Here is a 20,688-nt window from a genome sequence, read left to right on the forward strand (position 1 = left end):
ATGGCGTAGTGTGTTACCAATTGTTTTCTTGGTGACTATGGTCCCAGCTGCCTTGAGATGATTAACAAGATCCTCCCGTGTAGTTCTGGGCTGATTCCTCACCGTTCTCATGATCATTGAAACTCCACGAGGCGAGATCTTGCATGGAGCCCCAGACCGAGGGAGACTGACAGTTATTTTGTGTTTCTTCCATTTGCGAATAATCGTACTAACTGTTGTCACCTTCTCACCAAGCTGCTTGGCGATGGTCTTGTAGCCCATTCCAGCCTTGTGTAGATCTACAATCTTGTCCCTGACATCCTTGGACAGCTCTTTGGTCTTGGCCATGGTGGAGAGTTTGGAATCTGATTGATTGATTGCTTCTGTAGACAGGTTTCTTTTATACAGGTAACAAGCTGAGATTAGGAGCACTCCCTTTAAGAGAGTGCCCCTAATCTCAGTTCGTTACCTGTATAAAAGACACCTGGGAGGCAGAAATCTTGCTGATTGATAGGGGATCAAATACTAATGTCACTGATTAACATGCAAATCAATGTATAACTTTTTTGAAATGCGTTTTTCTGGATGTTTTAGTTGTTATTCTCTCTCACTGTTAAAATACACCTATCATTAAAATTATAGACTGATCATTTCTTTGTCAGTGGGCAAACGTACAAAATCAGCAGGGGATCAAATACTTTTTTCCCTCACTGTATATTATTTTATGTTCTATCAAACACAGAGAAGTTCAGATCCAATTATTGAAAATCGTTGTGTATTAGAACAGTGTAAACATTGTTCTTCACATTTTGAGCTCTCTATGGGTGTGTGTTGCTTCTACCAAAACGTGGATGGTCTTTTTTTCATCAGTAGACTGTCTGGTTCCAGAATATGTCATAATTGTCAATATTTTCTGAGATTTTGTACTCCTGCTCAGACAAAGTATCCTCCCCACCCCCCCATTTCAGAATGCGGAGGGGGGGGGCACAAATAGGGGGGGGGTGTATAAAAATCAGGGAATGCTTCACATTGTTAGAAAGCTGAGAGTCTCAGCTTTCATGGGATACCAAACATTTGGCTAACAACACAACAGTGAAGAGTACACATGGGATTAAATAGAAGCACACAGATTTGATGCCCTTTTAAAGGTACCAGAGGGGTTTTCAGCTTAAGGGGTTAAATGTTGTTAAACAAAACAATTCCATTATTTATTTTTTATCTCCAATTGTTTATTTGTTCTATGCTTTAATTTCAGAGTACATTGAGACATTAAACTACGTAAATATCAATAAAAACTGGAAATATTGAGGTGTAAAACTTTTGACCGGTAGTGTATATAAATATATAGCATTATATTATAGTAGGCTGCTAATAAACAGGTAGCCGTCCACTGCCTGACTGAGTTGGTCACTTCTCTGCAGTGAAAAGGGGGATATGAGATCTAGATATTTTTTGTTGTGAATTAGGCCCCACATAATCAATTTGTAGCAGGACTTTGGCCCCTGAGAAGTATATCTGACTTCCCCATTACTTTAACTAACCATTTAAAATAAGTTGATATTTTTAAATAATTTACCTGTTTTACAACTTAGAATTTACTGTGAACCATGAGCGAGACTTCAATTATACTGTTTTAGAGATCTGGTGTCCAATGAATTAAGAACTGAAACACAAGCAGATTAAGAAGCTCATTAGTTAAAAAAAACATCAATGCATGTGCCTATCTGAAGGTATGTACTATTTCCCTAACAGCTGACAGAATGCTGCTGGTATCTCAGAGATGCCAGTATTTTTATATGATGAAGACTTGGAACGACGCACAAGCGTTCTGTCAAAATATTAACAAAGACCTGCCCACTATTTACAACATAGAAGAATTACAGCAACTCCTCAGTCTCATAGGCTCCCTGGTATCAATCCCTACATGGGTTGGACTTTACCATGATCAAAACAACTGGCAGTGGTCCAGCGAAGAGGCTTTAATCTACTCTAACTGGAAGACCCAACTCTTCTGTGCTGCAGTCAATCCAACAGGAAACTGGCTGGATTTGAACTGCAACGAGGTGCACCCATTTGTGTGCTACACAGGTGAGAGGATAGAGGCATTGTTTAAACGTATTACTGACCTGCCTGGAAAGTAGATTTCGATGCTGTGCAGATCCTTGGTTTTCCTCTCCCTACTGCAGCTGTGATAATTTGTTCTCTGTGTGGCGACTCTGCCTGGTCTCGTGTGCCAGAGGCCATCCGGATGTGCCACAAAGGAGCGCACCCCCAGTGCCCCCCAGTCTTCCCAGACAGTAAAAGGTGAAGAGTAGAGTCAAGGAGATTAATCGAGCAGCAAACAAGCTTTTAAAAGGAGGCCCTTCCTCCATTTACACTGAGATGAGACTAGGGTTGTGCCTGTAAAATATTGCTAAAAGAAAACAAACAACACAAAAACATACAAACAATATTTGCATAATTTTCTAGGGAAGCTTGGGAGTGACTGGAAAAGAGACAAGGAAAGAAAGAATCAGCAAAAAACATTGTGCTGGAAGAAGTCAGCAGTTAAAATGGATATATCATATACCAGAAAAAATCTTTCATATACCAGAATGGATATATCATATACCAAAATGGATATATCAATAGTAGAAAAAAAATCATATACCAAAGTGGATATATCATATAGCAGAACAACTAAAAATCATATATCAAAATGGATATATCATATACCAAAGTGGATATTTCACATAGCAGGAAAAAAAATCGTATACCAAAGTCACATGGTGTAGATGCTGGTTGGACATGCGCAGTTGATTAGAGACGAGAGCGGATCATTCACAGGTCACAGGCATGAGAGCCGAGTGATGGACACATCAAAGATTACAGGTGTAGTCTGAGGCTAGTGTATACGTTGTTCGCTGTGTTTTATTGTATGCTGTACTTTATAATTAATAAGCTATGCTTTTATCATGTTGGTGTTTTCAGAAGAAGGGTCATTATTACCCAAGGTGGCAGACTCAACATCTCACTCGCAGCTAATTAAAGATGAATGATGGGAAGTCTAGTGCATCAATGTGTTCATTTCTGTGGAGTAGGGTCAGTCCCTGTGCCCTGATACTGACACGCCATTCAAAACAGAGCAGCTATGTCAGCGCCTCATTAATCCCATTATCATTGTTCCTTCTACTCTGATACCGTTAAACACAGGGATATATATTCAAACAATGTAATAAAACAATCTGGAAATACGAAATAACATCCACACATCGGACCCGCAACCCTGAGCTCCAGCTGCTCATCCCCCCCGCGCAGAGGATTCATCCGACACGGGAGCCTGAATCGAAAAATAACATGAACATACTGTATATGCATAAATGGTGTGGAGACACTTAATTGACAGTTTGATCAAAACATGTAAGGGCAGTACTGAGCCGCCATGAGTCTAGATCGGTTTCACTTCTCTTTATTAGCCGATATGTTCTGTCAAAGTGATGCTGCTTCCTTTTGTTATAAACCTGAATAGCATCACATTGGTCACCACCAAATTACATTAATTAATATTAATACATACCAAACAACAAATACAGTACCAGTACCAACTGTTATAACGGTAATATATGTATATTAATGTATATGTACAGTCAGCGATAATGATCCTCTCCTGCTCGTAATCGATCGATGTGTCCGTCACTCGGCTCTCATGCCTGTGACCTGTGAAGGATCCGCTCTCGTCTCTCACCAACTGCACGCACTGCGCATGTGCAACCAGCATCTACACCACGTGACTTTGGTATATATTTTTTTTCTGCTATGTGACATATTTTTTCTGGTATATGATATATCCACTTTGGCATACGATTTTTTTTCCTGCTATGTGAAATATCCACTTTGGTATATGATATATCCATTTTGATATATGATTTTAGTTGTTCTGCTATATGATATCTCCACTTTGGTATATGATATATCCATTTTGGTATATTAATTATTTTTTCTGGTATATGATATATCCACCTTGGTATATGATATATCCATTTTGGTATATTATTTATTTTTTCTGTTAATTTTTAATTGAACGGCCCATCATATTTTAAACCCTCTTTTTCATTCCCCTGAGACAAAGCTGTTATATAGACCAAGTGATATGCATTGGCCACCAGATATATTCATACCCTTGATAGATTGAAACAGAAGAAATTCAAGCATAATTTTATTAAAGGAAAATCTGCAATTATATTAATGACACTGGTAGAGAAAGGCTGCAGAACACCTTCACAATGCATCATCTCATCTGCCATTTGTTCTCCTGCTCAGAGACCAGCCAACCCAGCCAGAGATACACCCTGGTTCCAGATGAAAAATCCTGGGCTGACGCTCAAAGCTATTGCAGAGCGCACCACACCGACCTGGTCAGCATAGGGAACCAAGGGGAGAATGAAGCAGTGAGGGAGTCTGCACCAAATACAGTTTTCTGGATAGGGCTGTTCAACGATCCCTGGAAGTGGTCTGATGGGGGAAACTCAACGTTTCGACTATGGAACCCAAATGAACCAAATAACTGGCTGGGTGCAGAGAAATGCGTGCAGGTTCTGCAGGGAAAAATGAATGATGGATCATGTGCAACACCACTCCCCTTCTTTTGCTATGAGGGTAAGGCTTAATTAATCTAAGACCTGACTAAAAGTGAAGTGCCTGAATGTGGTAGTATTACAGGGGGTGGATTTGGGAGTTTGGGGGTCTAATGCAAATACAGATCAAGACATACAGTTTCAATTAGTTACTTCAAAGTTGAACTTTGTTGTCTCAAAGGCCAAGACATGTACTTGTAATCCTTCCAATTTCAGTACGGAATATAATGCTGTGTTAAATAGATCAAACTTTTTAACTTATGTTTTTTAATAATTTTTAAACATGTTATTTTGAATGAGATGAGCTGTGTTGCGGGTAACCTAAAGAATTTGAAACAATTAATGTCAGTTGCTAAGAATTTAATTTCAAAAACAAGTGCCTAAAATGAAAAGACATAAAATAAACCTGACAATAGACAGACAAGCAGTTTGTGACCACTTAATATATACACAAAAGTACAAGAATAACATTATGATAAAAATCTATTCAGGTGAATGAAATTAAAGTATCAGAGAATTTCAGACTGGTCTACAGGCCTAATCCAAACAGATGGGAACCATTACATTTGACAATGATCACGGTGTTCTCACTGTCTGTGTTTCTTTTTGACAGAAGTGCGAGAGATGATCCTAGTGCAGCAGACTAAGACCTGGGAGGAGGCGATGGACTACTGCAGAGCTTACTACACTGACCTCACCAGCATTGTCTCACAGTTTGAGCAAAACCTCGCGGCCCCAAAGACCATGGGTGCTCAGACATCCCACGTGTGGCTGGGTCTGAGACAGAGCTTGATATCCAGATCTTGGTTCTGGGTGAATAGAGAACCTCTGCAATATGAGAACTGGAAGCAGGGAAGACAGCCCCAGTGCCCTCAGTCCAGTTACTGTGGAGCCATGTCTACTGTGGATCACCTCTGGGTTGACAGGCCCTGTGACGAGAGGCTCAACTTCATCTGTTTCAAAGGTACTGCTCCTCACACACTGCATTCTTCAAAAAACAGCTTACAATTAATTAACGTCTTGCAGACTATTAATGTCTCAATGTACTCAAATTAAAGCATAGAACAAATAAACAATTGGAGAAATAAAATAAATCATGGAATCGTTTTGTTTAAGAAAATTTTATCTAAATTTTTGACTCATCAAAGTAGCCACCTTTTGCAGATATAACAGCAAAACACACTCGTGCATTCATTCTGCAATGGAAATCAAATATTGTTCAGAAAGTTCTTCCCAACACTGTTGCAGACGTTCCCACAAATGTGTTGCATTTGTAGGTTGCTTTGCTTTTACCCTTCTGTCCAGTTCATCCCAAACCAGATTGGGGTTTAAGTCTGGAGACTGTGCTGGCCATTCCATGATTTGAAGCCTACCATCTTGTTCTTTTCTTCTAAGGTAGTTCTGACATAGCCTGGAGGTATGTTTTGGGTCATTATCTTGCTATAGGATGAACCCCTGACCAACTAGGTGTAGACCAGAGGGTATTGCATTTCACTGCAAAATGCTGTGGTAGCCATTTTGGGTCAGGGTGCCACTCACTCTGTGCAAGTTGCCGACTCTGGATCCAGCAAAAGAGCCCCAGACCATCACGCTTCCTCCTCCATGTTTGACAGTTGGTGTCACTGAGGAACCATCCTTTTGCCTACTCGACGGCGTACAAAAACCCTGCGTGATGAACCGAAGATTTCAAATTTTGATTTATCGGTCCATAAGACCTTCTTCCAGTCTTCAGTAGTCCTCTGGTGGTGCTTCACGGCCCAGGCAAGCCTCTTTTTCTTAGCAATGACTTTCTTACTGCCACTCGACTGTCAAACCTGCAGCTCGAAGTATGTTTCCAATCAAAGGTTTTTATTACATGCAGCTGCAAGGAATAGGTAATCTCAAGAACAGTCTTAGAGAAGTTACAAACTACAGGCACTTTTATGCAGACCAGACAGGAGAGAAAGATAACAGGCCCACATGTCTGTCCCGTGATGAGTGCAAGTTCGGTTTCTGCCTGACAACTTGTTAGGAAAACCCATATATGGTTAAACTGGGGAAAATTAAAAGCATACGTAATGTTTAATATAAGTGGTGTTTGTACGATGTATCAAGCACCAAATTACTGAAGAAAACTGGTTCTAATCAGACTCTGTTCCTCTGGGTACCAGGGTTGCACTATGGCACAGTACCATAGCACAGCAAGGCCGCGAGACAGTGACCTTGTTTACACAGACTCAGAGGGAAAAGATGCAGTTCATCAGGGTTATAATGGTCTGTTGGTCTTCCTTTGTTAATTGCCTTTTTCTCGCCATTATGATAGCAATATACTACTTCCTGCAGTACAATACTGTCCAAATAATGCTTAAGAGGGTGTAGTAATAGTCTGTTCCAACACTGCTTTTATACAGACAGAGGGTTTGTAAATAATCAACAAAAGTCGGGACACCTGTAGGAACTGTTAGCATCAACTTTCAAGGCTTAATTTACTTTCAATGTTGCAGAACAGCTGTAAGTTGTTAACCCATTACTTGTTCCCTGAAAAGGCATTTTTTCATAACTCTGAAATGTACATTATTTTCAGTTTTCCTAATTTTTTCTTTAACTTCTGGCAGTTTACTTCTTACCCTTGTATCATTTCAGGTTATTCACTGGACTTTCAATAAAAACTGGAAAAATTGGGGTGTTCTAAAACGGTAGTGTGTATATACACTCACCTAAAGGATTATTAGGAACACCTGTTCAATTTCTCATTAATGCAATTATCTAACCAACCAATCACATGGCAGTTGCTTCAATGCATTTAGGGGTGTGGTCCTGGTCAAGACAATCTCCTGAACTCCAAACTGAATGTCTGAATGGGAAAGAAAGGTGATTTAAGCAATTTTGAGCGTGGCATGGTTGTTGGTGCCAGACGGGCCGGTCTGAGTATTTCACAATCTGCTCAGTTACTGGGATTTTCACGCACAACCATTTCTAGGGTTTACAAAGAATGGTGTGAAAAGGGAAAAACATCCAGTATGCGGCAGTCCTGTGGGCGAAAATGCCTTGTTGATGCTAGAGGTCAGAGGAGAATGGGCCGACTGATTCAAGCTGATAGAAGAGCAACTTTGACTGAAATAACCACTCGTTACAACCGAGGTATGCAGCAAAGCATTTGTGAAGCCACAACACGTACAACCTTGAGGCGGATGGGCTACAACAGCAGAAGACCCCACCGGGTACCACTCATCTCCACTACAAATAGGAAAAAGAGGCTACAATTTGCACAAGCTCACCAAAATTGGACAGTTGAAGACTGGAAAAATGTTGCCTGGTCTGATGAGTCTCGATTTCTGTTGAGACATTCAGATGGTAGAGTCAGAATTTGGCGTAAACAGAATGAGAACATGGATCCATCATGCCTTGTTACCACTGTGCAGGCTGGTGGTGGTGGTGTAATGGTGTGGGGGATGTTTTCTTGGCACACTTTAGGCCCCTTAGTGCCAATTGGGCATCGTTTAAATGCCACGGCCTACCTGAGCATTGTTTCTGACCATGTCCATCCCTTTATGACCACCATGTACCCATCCTCTGATGGCTACTTCCAGCAGGATAATGCACCATGTCACAAAGGTCCAATCATTTCAAATTGGTTTCTTGAACATGACAATGAGTTCACTGTACTAAACTGGCCCCCACAGTCACCAGATCTCAACCCAATAGAGCATCTTTGGGATGTGGTGGAACGGGAGCTTCGTGCCCTGGATGTGCATCCCACAAATCTCCATCAACTGCAAGATGCTATCCTATCAATATGGGCCAACATTTCTAAAGAATGCTTTCAGCACCTTGTTGAATCAATGCCACGTAGAATTAAGGCAGTTCTGAAGGCGAATCCTTTAGGTGAGTGTATATATATATATATATATATACACACTCACCTAAAGGATTATTAGGAACACTATACTAATACTGTGTTTGACCCCCTTTCGCCTTCAGAACTGCCTTGATAAGAAACAATGCTCAGGTAGGCCGTGGCATTTAAACGATGCCCAGTTGGCACTAAGGGGCTTATCAAGGCAGTTCTGAAGGCGAAAGGGGGTCAAACACAGTATTAGTATAGTGTTCCTAATAATCCTTTAGGTGAGTGTGTATATATATATATATATATATATATATATATATATATATATATATACACTCACCTAAAGGATTCGCCTTCAGAACTGCCTTAATTCTACGTGGCATTGATTCAACAAGGTGCTGAAAGCATTCTTTAGAAATGTTGGCCCATATTGATAGGATAGCATCTTGCAGTTGATGGAGATTTGTGGGATGCACATCCAGGGCACGAAGCTCCCGTTCCACCACATCCCAAAGATGCTCTATTGGGTTGAGATCTGGTGACTGTGGGGGCCAGTTTAGTACAGTGAACTCATTGTCATGTTCAAGAAACCAATTTGAAATGATTGGACCTTTGTGACATGGTGCATTATCCTGCTGGAAGTAGCCATCAGAGGATGGGTACATGGTGGTCATAAAGGGATGGACATGGTCAGAAACAATGCTCAGGTAGGCCGTGGCATTTAAACGATGCCCAATTGGCACTAAGGGGCCTAAAGTGTGCCAAGAAAACATCCCCCACACCATTACACCACCACCACCAGCCTGCACAGTGGTAACAAGGCATGATGGATCCATGTTCTCATTCTGTTTACGCCAAATTCTGACTCTACCATCTGAATGTCTCAACAGAAATCGAGACTCATCAGACCAGGCAACATTTTTCCAGTCTTCAACTGTCCAATTTTGGTGAGCTTGTGCAAATTGTAGCCTCTTTTTCCTATTTGTAGTGGAGATGAGTGGTACCCGGTGGGGTCTTCTGCTGTTGTAGCCCATCCGCCTCAAGGTTGTACGTGTTGTTGCTTCACAAATGCTTTGCTGCATACCTCGGTTGTAACGAGTGGTTATTTCAGTCAAAGTTGCTCTTCTATCAGCTTGAATCAGTCGGCCCATTCTCCTCTGACCTCTAGCATCAACAAGGCATTTTCGCCCACAGGACTGCCGCATACTGGATGTTTTTCCCTTTTCACACCATTCTTTGTAAACCCTAGAAATGGTTGTGCGTGAAAATCCCAGTAACTGAGCAGATTGTGAAATACTCAGACCGGCCCGTCTGGCACCAACAACCATGCCACGCTCAAAATTGCTTAAATCACCTTTCTTTCCCATTCAGACATTCAGTTTGGAGTTCAGGAGATTGTCTTGACCAGGACCACACCCCTAAATGCATTGAAGCAACTGCCATGTGATTGGTTGGTTAGATAATTGCATTAATGAGAAATTGAACAGGTGTTCCTAATAATCCTTTAGGTGAGTGTATATATATATATATATATATATATATATATATATAAACAAAGGATGGACAAGATCAAATCCTCAGTAAAACAGACCTCATGCATCAACTGATTATTTGTAGTATTGGTCTGAGAATATTAATAATCACCTCTGAATCCTACCAATTCTGTTATTGGACAGCATGCAGGCTATTGTGAGTCCCAGATGAATGTCTGAATCTACCTAGGATAAACCCGGACACACTTTCAAGAAACTACCCTCCAAAGTCAATGGGTCAAAGTTGAGATCTAATCAGCCTTAGATGAGAGGATGTTGAAAGGACTGGCTGTCCTCCCCTCAGTACAGTACTGTCCCATCAGTGATGCGTCTTAGTCCGTGTAGAAGCGGCTTTCTTAGGTTTAGCTTGGGCTGATGGTTGACACACATCACTCTGTTGTTATCCACACAGACTCTGTATTAAATAATGCAAATAAAACATTTATTCCACTGGTTCCACAGGTTAAATATTTACAGCTATTTACAGGATTTCATTGTAATCATAAAACAGTTATTTACAAGTTGATTTCATAAATTAACGCAGGTGTTATGACATGGTCAGAAAACCGGGTGGCTCCATAGCTAAACTAACAGAATATGTGACAGTTAATTTCAAATATATTTATATATATATATATAAGTGCACGAGCCATGAAACATACATAAAGCTTGCTCTTTTAAAGAAACACAGTGCAATTAATCCAAATGCATAAACAGACAAATACAGAATCAAATATATTTCTTCTAAATAATAACATGGGTAAATAACTGAATTGGCTCCTACAGTCCAGTTGTCAGTAGTGTAGTAGTCAGAGTAGTCTGCGTTCTTCACTTTCGCTGATTCTGTGATTCCTTTTCCTCTACAGCTTAATGTGTCTTCAGAGGACGCCCACCCACAGCCGGGCTACTCGGGGCTGCTATCCATCTACTGCAACACATCAGCATGTGATCAGCACATCACATATTTAACTTCCTCTTGAGTTTTGTTTTGTAGGGTGCATCTTTATGTCACCTGTTCTTCTGAATTTAATTTAATGTTATTGGTTAATCTGAATGGCTTTTATCAATTTATGTATTGATTTATACTCTCAATTTTGAAATGTTGTGTTCTAGATACCATCTTTGCACATTTGGACTGTAGGCTGCTATTGACCAGTGAAATGGAGGACCAGACGAATCAGAGTTCTGATTGAGTTAGGTCTGTTTTAGAAATCGTCTTTCATAGTGAGATTAATTATCTTTTTTAGTTTTTTAGGTTTACCACCATGAAAGTGTGCATTGGATTTCAGATTCTATGACATCAGATGTACTTTTTGAATTGCCAGCCTGATGCAATCTACCCACCCCCACCCCCGAGAGTGTTTTTGTCACTGTCACATTGTTGTCAATGCCTAAAAATCTACAATATACGTACTCACAATAGGTTTCCTTATTGGAAAATATATCCTAATCGACTGGCAAGCACTCCTGTTTTAGAAGCTTTATACGGAGTTCCTCTATTCCTGCTGTAAGTCTGAGTCACATAAATATGTCTTGTTATAAAATGTGCGAGAAATTGCCCTGGCACAGAATGGTTACACAAGGGTCACTATTGTAGGTGAGGAGGAATCAGGCAGACACACAGATTCACAACAACAACAACAACAACAACAACAATAATAATAATAATAATTGTGTAAATATTTAGCATTTAATAAAGTTAGTGGATAATGTTTAGAATGTAATGATTATTTTGTTAATTATGTTGAGCTGGCTGTGAACTATTTCATTCTCATACTGTCATGTCTTCAACAATTCTTCAATCTACTTTATATCCTTAAAGGGTGAAACAGAAGATGGATTTTAATGTTTTGAATATAAGACAGGAGGCCAATTTAACAGTTGCCACAATCCAATAGCTTCAATCAAAAATCTCACGCAAACAGAGTGAAACCAAGGTCTATGTGTGTAACTGTAAGGCAGTATTATATGGTTTACCTCAGAAATCCATACTGATTGGGTAAAGATTTGAACATGGAAGGTTATAATTTACCTTAATTTAATTGTTTATTTGTTTATTTATATGGTTGTATTTACAGATATTAAGCATTTTCCTGTGATCAGAAATAAAAACTGAACTGCTTCTGCATATTTTGACTCCAGTATGATATTTGAAACTCTTGTATACATCTTTCTGCAGTCCTTCTGATCACAGTTTATGAACATGATCCTCATTTGGTTTAAGTATCTAATCTATCCTAGAATATCTATATTTGGAAAAAAAAAGTGAAATGTGATAATTGTGAGTATTGTTATTTTCAAGTCAGGAAATGTAGCTGTAATTAAAGTGCAGCAAAGAGGCACTCACTTGGTTAAATCCAATTGATTTTGAAGACAACCTGTTTTTAATCTGGGTTTGGTTTTAAATCTATATGTATTGAAAAACAAACCAAAGCATTTGCAGCTCATCCAGGACTCGGCTGCCTGTCTGGTGTCTCTCTGCCCTGATTTGCACACGCTACTCCACTCCTCCACTGGCTCTTGATCTCGGATCACATCCATGGCACATTCCTGACTTTAACTCATATGACAAGCTGGTGTCACGGGTGGCACGTATCACTGACAGCAGGCTTGGAGGATCCTGGGACACATAACTCAGACAGTTTTTAAAAACAAAGATCTTCATTTTTCTGTTCTCATCAGTAGTTTATGCCTGTTAGCCCAATACCCCAAGCCACATACTGAAACAAAACAGTCCGTTCACCCCTGCCAATCAACAGGTGACTGACTCAATAAAACCCGCTTCACTGAGACGGACAGAAAGATACCCCTATTGTGCTCCAATCACTGAAAAGGAGCGCTCTTTTCTCCCTCTCTACTACATTCATTCAGCTGTCAACCAGCGTTTGAAGATGACCACAGCTCCGGTGTATTGCTGACATTATCTCTTCAGCTGAACAGTTTTGCACAGTCCACCGGCTCTTCTTATCCAGTGTACCCAAATGACGCTGTTCTGAAAAGCACCCAGTCAGGAAAAGTTTGAGATGCTTCAAGAGACGGTCAGATCGAGACACTTTATACTCACTGCCATCTGATTTCTACTTTCTACCTTCTTATTTAATATCCAATACTTCTCTGTTTGCAAAACGTATGTTCCCAATTTGTTGTCAAATCCATCTCGTCCTGTCTACTCTGTACAAATATTGCCTTCTCTCTTTACCAGGACTCTTTTCTGTTGTGGGGTTACTGTCATAATTGTAACATTAGTGACATTTTGTTTCTTTTGATCCTGTTTAAAGTGTTTACTTTACTCTGACAAATCCTCTCTGTCTAAAATGTAATTCCTTCCTTCCATGTTTGTCTCCAATCTATAAGAGCATGCTGACTTCTTAATGTTATCAGTTGATTTTCCTCAGTGCTGTTCTACTCATTTATATCTGAGAATGCACACGTGCACAATCTATTGCTAATATTTGTGTTCAAGTTACTCAACACACTGTACCATTAATACAGCAGCCTGATCTCCTGGACTGCTCAGTATAAAGTTATTTTGCACTTTATATAACTATGTTTCATTATTCTCCTACTTACTTGTGAGATCTCCTGTTGCTTCTCCTCCACCCCCTCCCTTAGCTCTTAGACTTCACAGCATTATGGCCGCACTTGTCAATTCTTTGATCTAGGATGTATGCTTTGTATTTTTTTGTATTTATGCCTCATTTGATTTTTGTAATGAATTGCATTGCTGCACATTTATAAAACTTGTGTAACCTGTAAGTTAGGGTATCGGCCAATAAATAAATAATAATAATAACTGTGTGCTTAAAAAATTGTCAAAATGTGATATTTGTGGCCATAACTATTTTCCAATATGTTTTAATTGTTTTTTTTTTAATACATATGTAAATTAATAAATACATAAAATAAACCAAAACAATGCAAGTATAAAGCCAGTGCATTCCTCTCTGCTTGTCTGTATCTTTGCTACACATTGTTTTGGTGAGGTTTGTATATCATATCAGTTTTTCTCTCTAGATTTGTACTCCCAGCGGTGTATTTGGACTCAAAGTGCTGTACTGGGACTCACAGTGCTGTATTAATTCTCTCAGTGCTGTATTCGGACTTGCAGTGCTGTATTTGAGCCAGCCACTATCACGGGCATCGCAAGGGGGTAGGCATCCCAGGCAATTGCCTGGGGCCCCGCCCCCCACTTTCACAGGAGAAAACTCTGCTGCACCCACACGCCCCCCTGCGGCTTCACCATCAGGACAGGATTTATTTTGCCTGGGACCCACACATACCATAGAATCACTTCTGGAAACTGTGCCAATTTCCTTGGCATGTGACTTCCAATGGCAAATTTAAACAAAAACACACTGGAAACTGTTTTACATGGACATTTCCTGTAGATCAGATTCAAATAAATGGTGGGGTTAATTTGACTTTAACAAGTGAGAGACAAATGAAATGACATTCTTGCTACATGTAGCACAGATGTATCTGTCAGAAATAAAGAGGAACACACAGGTAACTCACCCCACACATAGTGCGTAGTGCCCTGAAGGTGGTGAAAAATGAAGCTGAAGTAAGCTGTCAGTTTGAATGTTCTGATCTGATGTTCTGATTAACTCCGTTTATGTCATGTTATGTGTTGATTGTTTTTGTGGTCGAGATCTTTTAAAAAGCGCATTAACATTTAAATGAATGAAATGTGCCTAATGTTTCTGCTGTTGTTTGGTTAAACTAATAGAAGGTTAAATCCGTTTAAACAAGAATTCAACCAAAATGAGATGCCATGGGCAGTGTTTGTCGGTCCTCTCTCTTCTTGGGTTGGTGACTGGGGGGGCAGAGACAGGCATAGCTAGGGGAGTGCACACGCAACAATAGTTAAAATAGCTGGAACCGCACCAGTCCTAGTTACGCAGATGAAGGCTTAGTTGCGCAGACTAAAGTTTAGCTGCACAGCCACAGGTCTTTACATAGTGCTGGCAAATTAATAACAAATGCATTCTGTAGTTTGCTGGTTTCTGAAAATTCATACAACTATACAAATACTTTATGAAGGTTTTAAGGTACTTATTTAGGGAACTATATAATTTTACATATGGGGAATAGCTGTATAAAGCAGCATAAAGGTGTAAGTCTGAATGTTTCATTGGAGGGAATAGGAATAGGAGGGACCATGGGCCTTATATATAATGGTACCTGCCCAGTGAGAGACAGAGAGTAGGAGCTCTGAAACAGGCTGGGTGTTACAGTGTTACGTTTTTCTTGTCCCTATACAGAGGTTATTCCCTTATTTGTAGTATGGTGCTCCTTTTTCTTTTTACATTTTTGTTATGTATTATTTTTCTATTTGGTCTGTAATACATTACAGATAATTGGAGTCACTACACCACCATACGTATCTGACTGGTTACTAATGGTAATTGTTGTATCTGCACACACATAAAACATGTTTTCTTATTTAAGTGATACACATCATTTATGTCTGGTATAATCTTTATTTTTTAAATCCACAGGTGTCAGTTGGAAGAACAAAGAATTGGGTAACCTGCGAACAAAACAATAGGAATATTGACCATGACATTGTATATTTGTAACTAAATATAAATTAGGCATACAAAACTGATAACATGTCTGGAAACTGTTTCAATATACATTATTTTCCAAAAGTTGTGGTAATAGCAAAGGACACTTTTAAGGTATTCATCAATACACACTGTCGTCAAATCTTTGAAGTTATTTTTAATAATGTGACTGGATTTCTCTCTGATAATGATCAAGGCATACAATGATATTCAAGGTCTATTGCTACATTGAATACATTTGACTTTCCCGAAAAGCAGAAAAGCTGGTTGAAACCATTAAAAATATCAGTACATTGCCAAAGTAGAAAACTACCACCTGACCAAAGCAATCCAATACAAATCCTTTATTTTATCCATAAAGTTGCACAATAGGTAACATGGTATTCTGCTGCTGCATATAATTCAAAATACATCCCTTTTTACGTAGGCTTCATGGAAACACAGTACTGGTAAAGGATCTCCAGAAATTGCTTACCAATGTGCAGAGTTTAAAATTAGTTTGCTTTAAAGATTAATAATTATTTCCCAATTTAACAAGAAAGCTGCTGCCTTGTCTTAGGAAGCAGGTCGCATAAAACCCAGGGCCCTATATTAATTAAACGGCTTGTTAAAGGGTGGATTGAGTGAAGCCACTGCCTCCTGTCATTCCTCCAGCAATAAAAAAACATGTTGAAGGCTATATAGGAACATAGGAAAACCGTATATCTTGCATTTAGAAAGCACAAGGAAATTATGACCAGATGTTGTTCCTCCCAGTGGGCAGCAGGAAGCACGTGAAAGGATTTTACCAGAATGCACTCCTCTACATAGACAGATAGGCTTCTGAATTACATGGCAGATCCATGGATAAGAGATCCGTGCACTTGTCCACTGGCTTCTTACACATCAGCCTTTGGTGAAACAGACAAAACAGGCAAATTTGAGTAAGCTGTTAGGAATCACTCAAGTTTAGTTCAGTACTCCTCAGTCCTGATTCTGGGGACCCATCTTTTCAGTCTTGTGTTCATGCTAATTATTCCTTTAAAATCTGCCCTTGATAAGGCTTTTCATTAAAACTAATTTCAGTTCTGGTCGATGATTTGACTTTACAAAAATTGCATGAACCCTGAACCATGTGCAATGCTTCAGAAATTCCCTCCTTTAGAACTGTGTCAGTGATCAAGATTTGGCACCTGAACCAGCTGGGTCCAAACAGAATAAACAATGTTTCAGTTGGAACCACACACCTAAAGTGAGGCATTTCTGAATCATGGAAAAACAAAACCTTAAAAATGTAAAGAAACATAGTTTGCAATTAAGAGTTAGGCCAGTTAAGACTTAAGACCAGAACCACCAATGATAAACTATAGGGAAGTATACAAATGTAAGTAATGTATGAAAGTGTACACACCCCTGTATCTTCAAATCACAGTTTGACCACCTCTGGGATTCACGCAGGGCTTTCAGTCCCGACTCCAGCATAATATCACAGCGGACACTACAGAAAAGGAATCAATGAGAGGAAAAACAGAGTATCCATTTAACAGAGTTATCCTATGTGGAATTATCCTATCCTACGTAATTGACAGAGATTATTTTCTCAAACATTTACACATTTAGGAGCACTTGTTCTCAATTGGTATATGGAATTGCAATGGAGTAATCTCCCTGTTGTTTTTTCAGATTGTTTTGCTTGCATAAGATCATAAACCATGTGGTTGTTTTGAAGGAGCAGAGAGATTAGAATAGAGCAACATAATACTGGACAACGGAGCAAACCCAAGACTTGCTGCATGGAAGTGTACAGAAAGCGGGGTGTCTGGAACAGCAGAAACTCCCAGCTAACTGTGGTGAAAACATATTGTATTCAGGTTAGGGTCTGGTCTCAGTTTAGGCATCCTCTTAAATACATCCCTTTCCCATCACTGTACACATAATTCTGAACAGAGTCAAATACGCTTGCTTACCTGAGTTCCCGCAGGGTCCACATATTTGATATGAGGTTGTTAAGGCTGGTGGCACATCTTTCTGTCAGCTTGTTAAAGTGAAGCTCTAAGGTTACGAGGTCCCGCCGTGTGCTCAGAGTGGAGCACAGATCCTCCACTTTCTCATCTGAGAGGCTGCAGTGTCCCGGCCTGTGGGAATTACACACTCGCTACTAAGGGGACACAAGATAAAGGTTGCAAACCACACTGACTACATAGAGCGATGAGAAGTGCACATGGCGTGAACAGCAGACAAAACATGAAAACCTGTGGATGAGAAAGTCTAATTCTGCACTTGAGAAGAGAGAAGTGGGATGAGGAGAAAAGTGAATAAAAAGCACATGTGAACCCAGCTCACCTAATAATGTCATCATTGTAATGATAAGTACTTAGAACAGTACAACATATAATAAATGTGTACACTCCACAGAATGTTATCAAAACATTTTAAAATAACCATTCAAACTAATATGTAAAACAAGATGCCAGAAAAATTATAATTACAACCTTGCACAATGTTGCCGCAATTAAATGTGTTAACTGGTTATGTGTGTATGTATGGGTGTATTTATTTATTTAGTAAGCCTACTTATGTTTGTGGGAGGGTTAAAGGAATCTTACCATATTCTGCACAAATCAAGTGCTTTGGTTTTGCCTTTGTAAATCAGAAAAGGGGTGTTGTACAATGTGTATTTGAAATACAAACGGACACCTTAACAGTACCCAAATGGGGAGTGTGTGATTCTCTTCTCAAGTAACAAAGAAACACCTCACTTTTCAACTTTGTTTGGACTCAATAAGTAAATGCACTTGTACATAGTTCTATACTGTGAACAGGAGCAGAGAGAGATTGAGAAAGACAGAGAGTTTCAGGGGGGCGGCTTGGGGGGGAAATTGTGTTCTGCTCCTTGTGCAAGATATAACACTAACAGGATTTTGGGGAACAGTGGCTTTTTTGTGGAGAAAAGGAAAAAATGTTAATTCAAAAAAGGATGGAGAATGACTGCTAAAATCCTCTGTTGAAAGCCTAGGTTGAGCCCTTTGTACTGTATAGCTGGTTCGTATCTGGACTAGGTGAAACCTGACCTGGATTCCTCACAGAGTGGAGGATAATTGGCCAAGGGCTGCCAGGGTTGACTAGGTTTGAATGGGCTTATTGCACAGCTGCACCCCTCTATGTCTGCAGCATTCTCAGTGAGAGCTTCATCAGTTCCCTACAATTCTGTAACTCTGCAGTTCGTACTGTGGACTGACAGTGTGAAAATAAGCAGATGGCTGGACAATGTACATATCTGACGCTGGTGTGTGTGTCTATTTGTGTTGTTTGACTGCATCCCTCCTGTGATAAATACAGGGGATGTGTTGTCAAGTTCATTAACATTTGGGAGCTTATCAAATAAAAACTTAGGTGATTCCAAACGATAAATACATATTTCCTCCTCAACCCAGGAGAGGGCGTTGATGAGTCAGCCAATGGATGAATAGAGCAAACAGAGGAGTGATTTAGTAGAGGTTTGAAGCATGCTTACCAAGCTCTTGCACAAGATTAGAAAAGTCATTTTGCAGGATTTTCAAAAAAGCAGCTTTCACTGATGATCCCCCACAATCCAGGGCTTGGTACAGTAGTCTCATTTTCTCCTGCTCGGTCCCAGCAGCATGGATTTTGGCGAACAACTCTTGGTGCATTTGCTTGTTTGTGCAAAGGGTGTCTGCAATGGGATCTACTGGACACACTCTCTGAATGAGAGTGGCCCTGTGTTTATCCACAAAATCATCAGCTGCAGTATAGAAAGATAAATAAATTATACTAACAGCAGAAGAACTGTGCAGAGCAGGGCTCTCTAACTCAATTTCTGTAGATCATACCCAGCTAACACATCCCATTCTGGCAATGTTGTGTGAGCTTGTATTCAGTTGCATTTTGTTTGTGGCATACATGACCACAGTTAACGTGCTCTGCAATTTGTGTGAACATTGCATTTTTCAGAGGTCCATCTCTTAAAACACAATACATGTCACACAAATATAAATATATAATATTCTTGAATGTAGTTAAATACGTGTAATTTAAAAGGTGACAACGTTTGCACAACATGGAGTTTACAAATTAGCAGAGCCACAACATAGCATGGTTCTGGGTTAATAGTATTGCAAAGATGGGTCTTGTTCTTATACTTCTCTACATAGAATCCATAGATTTTGTACTATTTGGAATTGTATGCTTTACTTTTCTTTTGTATCTTATAACATATATGTACATATCGCCCTGGATAAGTGCGTCTGCTAATAAATAAATAAATAAATAATGTTATTGTATGTTTTTGCTTGTAAATAAACGAACATATATTATCATTATTACGACTACTACTACTACTTCTACTACTACTACTACTACTAATAATAATAATAATAATAATAATAATAATAATAATAATAATAATACACATACGATCTTGTACATGTCAAGTAATCAAGCATTTCACAAACTCACTGCATTTGTTCTCCGCCATCCGCCGTAAAGGGAATAAAAAGGGGTGCTTTGTAGTTGTCCTTTTACAGCAGGATCTGCACAAACTCAGGGTTTCTTCAGCTGCAGACAGTAAGACAATATCTACGATTTCTAATATATACCAAAAATAAAATGTACCTCTCCAAAAGTCATATTAATGAATGTCATAGATTGGTATTACATCGAAAGCGGTAATCACACTGGCAATGTTCAGTTTCTGTTTCGTTTTCATTTTCTTTTCTCTTTCTTTCCTTCTTATTTAATTTATTTTAAAAGTATTTGCATATACACAAGACCCCGAGGCAGAAACCCAGCGAACACACAATGTTGCCACAACGTTGCTGCAACGTAAATTACGTTGCTAAAACGTTGTGGCAACATTGTGTGTTAGCAGGGAACTGTACCGTGTATTTTCGAGAAAAGTAACCAACAAATATTAAAATGAAAACAAATCAGTCAATAGAGGCCCTCTCGCTATACTTACAATAGCACTGACCCGTGAGAGTCTGAATATCCACACCACACTGTCCACTTTGTCCAGTTCACATGGATCATTTGAACACCGCAGCTGGCGGTTTATTCGGATTATGGCAGCGTTAGTGTAGCGCACATTTCCGCAGAGTTGAGGACAACTGCGCTACAACTACTTGTGCGGGTTTGCTACGATCCTATTAGCATCCTGGCCTGGTTGTGAT

Source organism: Amia ocellicauda, chromosome 1 (genome assembly GCF_036373705.1).
Source record: "Amia ocellicauda isolate fAmiCal2 chromosome 1, fAmiCal2.hap1, whole genome shotgun sequence".
Taxonomy (NCBI): Eukaryota; Metazoa; Chordata; class Actinopteri; order Amiiformes; family Amiidae; genus Amia; species Amia ocellicauda.